The sequence below is a fragment of the Daktulosphaira vitifoliae genome, unplaced genomic scaffold, assembly GCF_025091365.1.
Source record: "Daktulosphaira vitifoliae isolate Bord-2020 unplaced genomic scaffold, ASM2509136v1 Scaffold_3, whole genome shotgun sequence".
Classification (NCBI taxonomy): domain Eukaryota; kingdom Metazoa; phylum Arthropoda; class Insecta; order Hemiptera; family Phylloxeridae; genus Daktulosphaira; species Daktulosphaira vitifoliae.
The window spans coordinates 7,299,777-7,310,990 of NW_026099574.1; positions in this window are offsets into that span (position 1 = coordinate 7,299,777).

An 11,214-nucleotide genomic window follows, 5' to 3' on the forward strand; every position below is an offset into this window, starting at 1 on the left:
ACGGTATTCAATAATTCAATGACATTTCAGAATTAATGTTTGCCAAAAATATGTTTTCATAATAAAAATATCAAGGAAATATTTTTTGTAATACTATTTTACTTCTTTTATTTATATATTACTTTTCATTTTTGCACGGCCCATTAAGGACCACAGCGACCTTACCAATGAGGAGGTTTCTTATCATGAATCATTCATTAATAGTTTAATTACATTTTATGTTCTCTCTAAAAGTTATTGCTTGTGCTAGAGAAGATGGGAAAACCTATATGGCCCAGAGAAACAGAATTGAATTCCAACACTTATCCAACAAGACACCACGTTACCAATTGAATTTAATTGGCAGCTATCTAACTGAATTTTTATAAATAAAAAAAGGTTATTCAATAAACTCACACATTTGAATTATGGAATTAATTTTATGTTGTTCATCGTATTTTCTTTAAGTATAGCAATATATACGTACATAAGACTTATTAAAAAAATTGAACTTTTAAAATAATATAGTTAGATATGTTTTGTTTTAAAACAAAGTATTATCTTTTTTATACAATTTATAAAGAATATAAGAGACTGAAATAACTTGAAAGTTGAAATCTTATAGGTTTTAGAGTATTCGTAAAATGTTATTATTTTAATTGAAGTCATTATGTATGGAGAATTTATAATTCACAAAATGAAATTAAATAAGAATAAAATTACTAATTTTTTATTTTGAGTTCTGTATGAATATAATTTGAACCTCCAAATAGATACCCAGTGGGCTCTTTTGATTGAGGACTAATATGTAAATTAGAAAGTTTATAGAAAATTTTGATACTTGATGTTTGATTGCATATGTTGCGCGTAAAATCTACACTCTTCTGCAACTTCTGGTCATTTTCAGTGTTCAACACTATTAGGGTCGGCGCTAGAGATCTTGTGCGAAATAATTTAATAAGGTTCTAATATTTTGTTTAGTCATTAACTGACTCTACGGGGCCTTGTACGTTAGCACACGTTACATACCCAACAGTAATGCAATGCACTACTCCAATGCAAATTTGTTTTTATAAAATGTGTATAATTTTATAAATTATTGTAGCGACTAATTCTTCGTCTGGGGGATTAAGTAAGATGGTCCTATGTGTATTACATTTTAATCTAACTTTTTATCAAAATATTATAAAAATAAAAATAATTTTACATTACTTAATTATGCTAATATAGAGTTTTTTAATAAATTTATATACATTTGAATAATTATGGACTGCAATAATTTTAAATTTTTAGTCACACGAAAATATTAAAATTTTTTAAAAGGTTTGTTAATGTTAAATTGGCTTAGGTCCTATTATTCAAGTTAAATAGATATCTTGCTGTTTTTCAAAATTAAATTACACATCTCCGGAAAATTTCCTCTTCATTTTAGCTTCGATGCGAAGCTGAGAAGGTATTGGTTTTACTAAGATGTGTTTTTTTTTTTTGTGTGTCTGTTACCACTTTTTCTCAGCTCTCACAGAACCGATTTCTTTCAATGATACGTCAAAAGATCACAAATCGTATCTAGTCGAAGACATTACCCTTAAAAATTGAAAAAAATTCCCTCGTTCCCTGTAAATGGGGGAAACCTCCGAAAAAATTACAAATTTAAAAATCGCTAATTTTTTCAATTTTTTTTACTAAAAACTGCCGTAACTTTTTTAAAAATGAACATATGAATATAATTTTTTTTTTTATAGATGCTTGATGTCTTTACCTATCATTTGGTATTTTTTTTTTATTAATCTGACCCTTTACATGCCCACAGAGGAGGATTTAAAATGACAACTTTTTTACAAAAAATTAATTTTTTAAACTTAACTTTTGAAAATGTTCCGGAAGGTCTGACACTTTTATATATATCTTAAATTAAAGCTAATGTAATATACTTTATAATGGTAAAAAAAAATTTCGGACTTTATTTTATCTTCATGGTGAAAACAGACATTAAACTTAATAAAAAAAATACGATTTTTGTAAAAAAATTCTTTTTTATATTTTTAACTTTATAATGCTATAACTTCTCGAAAGATGTATGGATCAATATAATTCTTTTTTTTGTAGATGCATGATGTCTTTACCTATCATTTGGTATATTTTTTTTATAAATCTGACTTTTTACCTGCCTACAGGGGGGGATTCAAAATGACAACTTTTTCACAAAAAATTGACTTTTTCAACTTAAATTTTGAAAGTGTTCCGGAAAGTCTGACACTTTTATATATATCTTAAATTAAAGCTAATGTAATATACTTTATCATGGAAAAAAAAAATTTCGGACTTTATTTTATCTTCAAGGTGAAAATGGCTACCAAATGCTATTATTGTGTGAAAATTCTCAATTTTATTTTTTACATTTTTAACATTATAATGCTATAACTTAATGAAAGATGTATGGATCAATATAATTTTTTTATGGGAAATACTATTTTTTAATAATCCCTTTTTCATTCGACATACTTTAACTTAATCAGGATATACCTGCCTACAGGGGGGGATTCAAAATGACAACTTTTTCACAAAAAATTAATTTTTTTAACTTAAATTTTGAAAATGTTCCGGAAGGTCTGACACTTTTATATATATCTTAAATTAAAGCTAATGTAATATGCTTTATCATGAAAAAAAAAAATTTCGGACTTTATCTTATCTTCATGGTGAAAATGGCTACCGAATGCTATTTTTGTGTGAAAATTTTCGATTTTGTATTTTCCATTTTTAACTTTATTATGCTATAACTTTTTGAAAAATGTATGAATCATTACAATTTTTTTATGAGAAGTAGTATTTATATAGATCTTTCATTCGACATACTGTTTTTTTAAATCGGACCATTTCCCTAAATACAGGGGGGATTCAAAACATAAAAATGCATATAGAAAGTAGAACTTTTTCAACGTAACTTTTGAAAGTGTTCCGGAAGGTCTGACACTTTTATATATATCTTAAATTAAAGCTAATGTAATATACTTTATAATGGTAAAAAAAAATTTCGGACTTTATTTTATCTTCATGGTGAAAACAGACATTAAACTTAATAAAAAAAATACGATTTTTGTAAAAAAATTCTTTTTTATATTTTTAATTTTATAATGCTATAACTTTATGAAAGATGTATGGATCAATATAATTTTTTTATGGGAAATACTATTTTTTAATAATCCCTTTTTCATTCGACATACTTTAACTTAATCAGGATATTAATAAGGAACTAGCAGTTTATGAAGCTTTTGGAATAATCCATCAACTTTTTAAAATTAAACACTATCTAAAGATTTGCATCGAAGCGTTCTTTTTTGATAGTGATTTTAATCACTGTCAGATATCATTATACTTGATCCAACTATGCCACGTCACCACTGTGCCGCGACCCCCCTGTGCTGGGTNACCAACTATGCCACGTCACCACTGTACCGCGACCCCCCTGTGCTGTGTTTTTTTTTTTAGTTTTCCAGCATAATAGAAAAGGAGTGTGGTGTATCGCAGTGGATCATTCAGCCTTAGCGTTAATGTTGAGCTGCGCTCTTTGCTGTTTGTTTCCGGTTGGGGAAGACTTTATAGGAGCTTTAACAGTAATCATACTTTATCCTTTAACTAGCGACCTCAGCCATAATGAGGTTGCGTCAGGTTAATAGTCTGTGTAAAAATACTGTTAAATCATAAGGTAGAGCAGATCCCAAATAGTTGAGATAGAGGCTCTTCACACCAAGCGCGAGATTTGTATTGTTAATGTTTGGCTGTATGGGTGTGGCTAGGTGATGGTGCTCGCGCCTCATCAGCTGTTAGGACGCCTTATCTACAGCCGTTAAGTTGTAGAAGTGTTATTTTTTTCGATTAAAAATGTTAAGAGCAAGATTAAAAGCAACAAGTTATTATTCATCATGGTTTAAATATTTAAAATTTTGTTAACATTCAAGTGTTATATAAGTTTCAATTAAATTTATCAAAGTATCATTATCAAGTTATAATTGTATAGATTTTATATGGGCTAATAATGATTTGGAAAAAGGTAATTGATAAGAGAATAAGAAATGAGACTTCGGTATCTAAAATAGTCATAAATAATCTAAGATAGTCATAAATAGTCAAATAGTCATAAATTTGATATTACAGAACTTCTCAAAGAATTCAACAAGGCTAATATTAAAAGTTAAATAATAATAGTAATATAGACTCAAATATAGTATATTTGAGTTAATTTCGTGATGTCCAAATAAAATACAATACAGCTTTTCAATGGTAAATAGTTATAATATTTTTTATTGATATAAAAATACTACAGAATGATTGGTTTTTCATAAAAACCCAGCATAGTGGTGTCGTAGCGCAGTAGGGACGTAACATAGTTGGGTCCAGTATAGATTTAATCGAACAGTGATTAAAATCACTATCATAAAAAACGCTTCAATGCAAATCTGTATATAGTGTTTAATTTTAAAAAATTGGTGGATTATTTCAAAAGCAACATGATCTTCTAGATACGATTTGTGATCTTTTGACGTATTGTTGTAAGAAATTTGGTGAAAACTGAAAAAAAGAGTAAAAGACATAAAAAAAAAAAATTAAAAAAAACAGTAAAATTAATACCTCCGCATAGAAGCTAAATTACAATTTTTGTAAAAAAATTATTTTTTATATTTTTAACTTTATAACGCTATAACTTTTTGAAAAATGTATGGATCATTATAATTTTTTTAAGATAAGTACTATTTATATTCTACTTTTATGCGATATATATTATTTTTTTATCGGACCATTATTCTTTATACAGGGAGGGCTCAAAACTTAAAAAGCATATAGAAAAAAGAACTTTTTTAACTTAATTTTTGTATGTGTTCCGGAAATACTGAAACTTCTATACGTATATATTAAATTAAAGCTTTTGTAGTATACTTTAATATGAAAAAGAAAAATTTCAAACTTTAGTTCGTTTTCATTGTAAAAACTAACATCAAAGTTAATAAAAAAAATATGATTTTTGTGAAAAAATTTTCTTTTATATTTTTAATTTTATAGTGCTATAACCTTTTGAAAAATATATAGATCAATACAATTTTTTTATGATAAATACTATTTATATACCTCTTTCATTCAACATAATTTTTTTTTTAAATAAAATCATTTCCTAATATATATTTATATATTATAAATATATTACANTATGCCAAACAGTGTTTTACGTTAGTACATATTAATTAATAATAATAACACGGTAAGAGATATAAATATGTGTATAAATTTATAAATGTGATTAAATATGATAATATATAAAATAAATAAAAAATATAACAAATAATGTGTAATAATATATTAAAAAATTTTAGAACAAACTGTGCAGAAAACATTTTTTTATTAATTATAAAATCATACTATTTGATTGATAATTTTAGGTTTTATTTGGGGGATTTTGTTTATGTAATTTATAAATGATCTAACTACATCATAATTAATATATCCAGGATACATTACTATATTTTTTAAAAACGTTCTTGTATTGATTAAACTGTAATATTCTACAGTTTCAAGTTCTTCAGGTTTATGGTGTGGTTTGTTTACTTCGTCAGGTAACTCCTTACTAATAAAAGACATTGGTTCTATTGCATAACATTTCAAAGGAACACAAATATCTGTTAGAATTTCTGTTAAATAAGTCACTAGTTTCAAGTAATACTCTTGAGAATAATTTGGAAATTTATCTTCATCTACTAATCCGTTTTTATTTTTTGGAATAAAGTTAATAAATTCAATGATACTTGATCTAATTTTAATAACATCAGAATCATTTTCTACACATGTAAGTTGTAAAAAATTATCCAATATCAGTAGCCATTCATTTGAAAGATGTTCTACGACATTGATATTTTGGTATTGAAGGTACAAGAAATGTTTCCAAGTCAATCTTAACATAATAACTTTAAAAAAGTTAAAGTACATTACATAAAAATTTTTAATGTGTTCGAAATTTCCTGTTGGCCATTGAAGTGAATTAGCCTTTTTAAACATATCTTTAATTTCCATATACATATCATCACTCCAATTAACTTGTACATTATATAGGTTTGCGAAAGTATATATTGTACATTTATTTGTTGCTGTGTGTTTCATAAATAACTTGGTTTTAGAAAATCGATCGTATTTTTTAGCTGATAATAAATCATGACTATTCTGTGTTTTAATGAAATAATTTATTTTATCTATATTTATCTTCAACAGAAAATGTATAGATCTTCTATTTTTTTTACTTCTAGAATTGAAATTTGTTATTTCCACGTTGAATTCGTTTGATTTATCACAATTTATAACATCTTGTTGCAACATTTGTATGACATAATTAAGAGTATTATTAATATTATTGAATCTATAATCATTTCTCGTCATTTCCTGTCCGTCATTAAATACAGGTAAATACGCAGCCACACTACTTGAATACATATGTGCTAACCATAAGGATCCAATTTTTTCTTTAGCTCTATCATACAACGTACTTACTTTTTTTTTAACAATTTTGCTATAATCGCATATATTAACTATTACGGATGTCAAATTTTGTTCATCGCTGTTCATCAATAGATGAATTATTTTCATTTGAGTCAAAGCACTAAACAAGTAAGTACATTTTAAATATTCATGATTATTATTTGACTGTAAATCAATCAAGTCTGTCGCTTTAACAAATCTATTAAAACAGCAAATTAATAGAAAAAAAAGTAACTTAATTACCATTGATATCTTAAAGATTATCATAATTTTATTTTGTAGTTCGAAAAATTAATTTTTTTTACAAAATATGTAATACATAGACAGCTGTGGTTATATACCAAGTTATTTCTATAGTATGTGTATATTTTTAAAGTTTGTTAATGTCAATAGATGTATGTTTTATGTTCTTTAAAATTAAACTCAGTAATTCTTTGTCCGCATTTTCCACTCTTTAGCATTTTATTAATTCAAAATTTTAATGAATAATCAAATTAATGTTTGAAAAATTATTATTGTCGATAGTACAAATATTATATTTTAAAATGCCAATAATTTTAGTAATTATTGAAGTTATAATACATACACTCCCTATTATTATTTGTTATTTATTATAAATTACATCATTATGAATATTTATGGAATTGTCCTAAGCAAATCTTTTATAAGATCATATAATGATTAAATTAAATAATTTACCATAAAAAAGGTGAAATAAACAGTATGAAATAGTAATGTGTAAGATTATGTAACAAATAATATGTAGATCATTACTATCAATATAAAAATAAAACAAAATTAATATTTTTAAATATTCTACCAATAATTTTGGTAATTATTTTTAAGTTTGAATGTGAAAAGAAAAATGAGTTAATTCTAACTTTATGAAAATTGGGGTGATTTTTTCATTTAATTGTTCGTAACTATAAAGCATTTTTATTAAATTACTCCATTCATCTAGAGCCCTTTCATAAAAACTTGAATTTTGTACAAAATTGAGTTATATTTTATAAAAGTGTGGCAAATTGTGGGTCAATTTAAAAGTTATTCATTTTAATTAACAATATGTGATAGTAATGTGTAAGACATAATGTAATAAATATCGTCGTATAAGACGAGGTGTCAAACGAAATGTAGATAGTTACAAACAAAAATGTAACAAATTACTAAAAGTGGCTAATAAAGAAACAATGGTATCATACGAATCATTCTCGTATGGGTCAAAGCCCTTAATATGTAAGTACATTTAAAATATTCGTGACTATCATTTAAGACTAAATCTATCAGTCCGTCGATTAATAAAGCAACAAATTAATAGAAAAAAAATAACTTAATTACTTTGTTAATATGCAGAATTATGTTTAAAGAACTTTATATTTTTAATATTTGTAAATATTGAACGATGTTTTTAGTTTTGATGCGAAACTAAGAAGGTATTAATTTTACCATAATGTGTTTATTTTTTTCCTTTGTGTCTATTACTACATTTCATCCGCTTTCACTAGATTGATTTTTCTCAACGATATATCAAAAGATCACAAATATATCTAATTGAAGAATACCTTTAAAAATTAAAATAATTTCCTTCGTTCCTTGAAATGGAGGAAATCGCCCAAAAATATAAACATTTTTAAAATCGGTAATTTCTACAGTTTTTTAAGAGTGTTTTTACTTAAATCTTTTGTGGCCTTTTTAAAAATGGATGAATCAAAACAAATTTTTTTTGTAAACAGTTTAGGTATTTCTTTTTTAATAGGTACATTCTGTTTTGTAAATTTGTCCGTTAACTCTAAAAAATTAACTTTTTTGAAATGTTCCGGAAATACTGCGACCTTATAACGTATGTTAAAGTAAAGCTTGTTTTACATACTATAAGTTAAAAAAAAAGTATTGTGTTCAATGACTTGGTTTTTTTTAGGTAGACGAATTTTTTTTAATAAAAAAATGTTATTTTTGTGTTTTTTAAAGCCAATGTAACAAATGAATTCTACATCATTATAAACAAAAATGTAATAAATTATTATAAGGGTCTAATAAAGAAACAATGGTAGCGTCACACAGTGGTCTGAAAGCGAATTTTAGGCGCTCATATGTCCCATTTTAAAATTTACTCACAATATTAATATAATTATGAAAATTCAATTCTAGTATATTGCATAGACAAAGTAAAAAATTTCAAGATCACACGTTAATCAGGTCGTTATTTATAGCTGCTTGAAGAATAAATATGGTTTTATTACGATTAACACAAAAAAGGTAGTTCGTTGTCAGCTGTTTTAACAAGTTAAAAAAATTTTTTTTCGAATTTTCTTTTGTATTTTATTAAAAGTAAAGATCAAAGATGTTAAAAAAAAAATTTTCGAACAAAAATTTTTTTTGACTAAGTAATGATCTTTTTAATAAAATAGAGTATATTTTGAGTCGTTTTGTTAATTAAAATGCACAATACTAAAAATTACCATATTTTGCCCAAGTATCGATACATAGATTTTGTAGAGTAATTATTCTAGATTTTAAAAATATAATTTTTTTTTGCGGTGAACAAAAATAACTGTGCATAAGGCTAATAGAATTATACTTATTCGTAAATTTTTTATTTACTAAATTTATTTATTAAATTAGCTTTCATTTATTTCAATTACTGAATTTGAATTGTTTAAGTTATTTATATTACCCTCGACTTTCGTTTTGGAATTGACGAATAAATTTTGCACATCAATAGAAAATTTATTTATACATTTTTTTAAAAAAAATTTTATTGATGATATGTATGGATCACTTGATACCAATAGCATATGCATTAAATCTTCATTAGTATTATATCTCAAAGTTTTTCTAGTATGGTGAAGTCTTATTTTTCTATAATCTTTGTTTCTGGCTTCCTGTGCTTCGTCCGAAAGTTGACCTAAAAATGTATTCAAATAAATTGTTACACCATTTAATTGATGTATAGGATAGTAATGAATATACATATATACCAATCGGAAGTATTGCGAATCGTTTTACGTCAGCTCTATGAATTAACACTTTGTGAACATTAGAAGGCATATAATTTAACACATCTGAGTAATGTTTAGGTTAAAAAAAAAAGAATTTACATGCTTCTAAATAAACTTAAAAAAGTATAATTACATCATGCAAAATATTAGAACCAAATCTTGCCCAAAAAATTGTGTAATATTACATTTTTTCTTTAAAAAAATGTCTTTAAAAAAATGTCTTTAATTAAATTTTCTTTTATCATAGTATCTGTTAATTGATATGTTAATGAAATACAAAAATATCGGTTTACTTTATAACTTGATATAATATCAAGAAAAGATATTTTTTATATATATTTATTGAGAAAAGAAAATTTCTTTTCTCAATTTACAAATTATACATTTTTGAAGTTCATAAATATTGACAAAGTTGTCATGACTTACTGATTACTTGAACATTACTTGTTTTATTCAATTTGTTTTCATTTGTGTAGTCTTTTGCCATACACATATTATTTTGTGTGTTTTTGGCCTTTTACGTCCTATTGAGGGCCATTGAAACCTCCACCAAACAGGAGGTTTATTAACCATTTATATTCCGGGGCGTGATTACAATTACTACAAGTAGTGAACTGATCTCTCACTCAGTCACGTGCGGCTACGTGATTGAGTCTTAAACCCGAGACCAAAATTAGGCATTGCCTAATTACGAACTCGGCCATACCATTCCTCATTAATTATTTTATAAAAAATAAATTGATCAATAATATTCTATGAATTTTATTTAACTTACAAGATCCTATTTTAATTAAATTATTTCGAATTAAATAATTTATAGTACAATCAAGATAAATTGTAATTTTTGAAAAACGGTTCCTAAAAATTTATATTATTCTGTGGTACTTTTTATATAACTTTTTTACATTAACTAATTCAAAATATAATGTTATTATAAAGTAACTATAGTTGGTGTCTACGAAATAAAACTGATTATTTGAGCTGTTTTAAAAAGGAATAGTTTATTAGAATTCAAGTTATTCTTTAAATAAACTTAATTTAAAAAAATTATTGAAAATTGTATAACATCTTACCAATAAACATTTAAGTTTCAGTATAAATACTCAATAATTTCCTTAGTTTATTATGGACCCAGTATATAAGTGTACTTGTTAACTCTCCGTTAGTCACGTGGGTGGCGATTGTATCCCATTATTTTTACCTATAATATAACTTATTCTTGATAAGCTCAATTTTAGATATTTTTCGATTTAATCAAGTCCTAGTTGAAAAAGTGATGGTTGTGTTGGGTTTGAGCCTATCATAAATCTTAATTGAACCTAAAAGCATTTTATTAATAAATATGTTGTTAGCCAGAAAGTTTGATTATATAGAAAATTTCTAATAGTGATATTTATTATCATATCCATCTTCCATCTTATGATGTAAAAAGCAACCTTTTTCATTTGACACCTTCATTGGCTTTAGTATAATCACTCTTCATAGTTTCAATTAAAATGTAAAAATATATTTATAAATATACTTTACAAAAAAAACCCAGCACAGGGGGGTCGCGGCACAGTTGTGACGTGGTACAGTTGGATCAAGTATAATGATATCTGACAGTGATTAAAATCACTATCAAAAATAAACGCTTCGATGCAAATCTTTAGATAGTGTTTAATTTTAAAAAAATTGGTGTTTTATTCCAAAAGCTACTTGATCTGCTGGTTCCTTA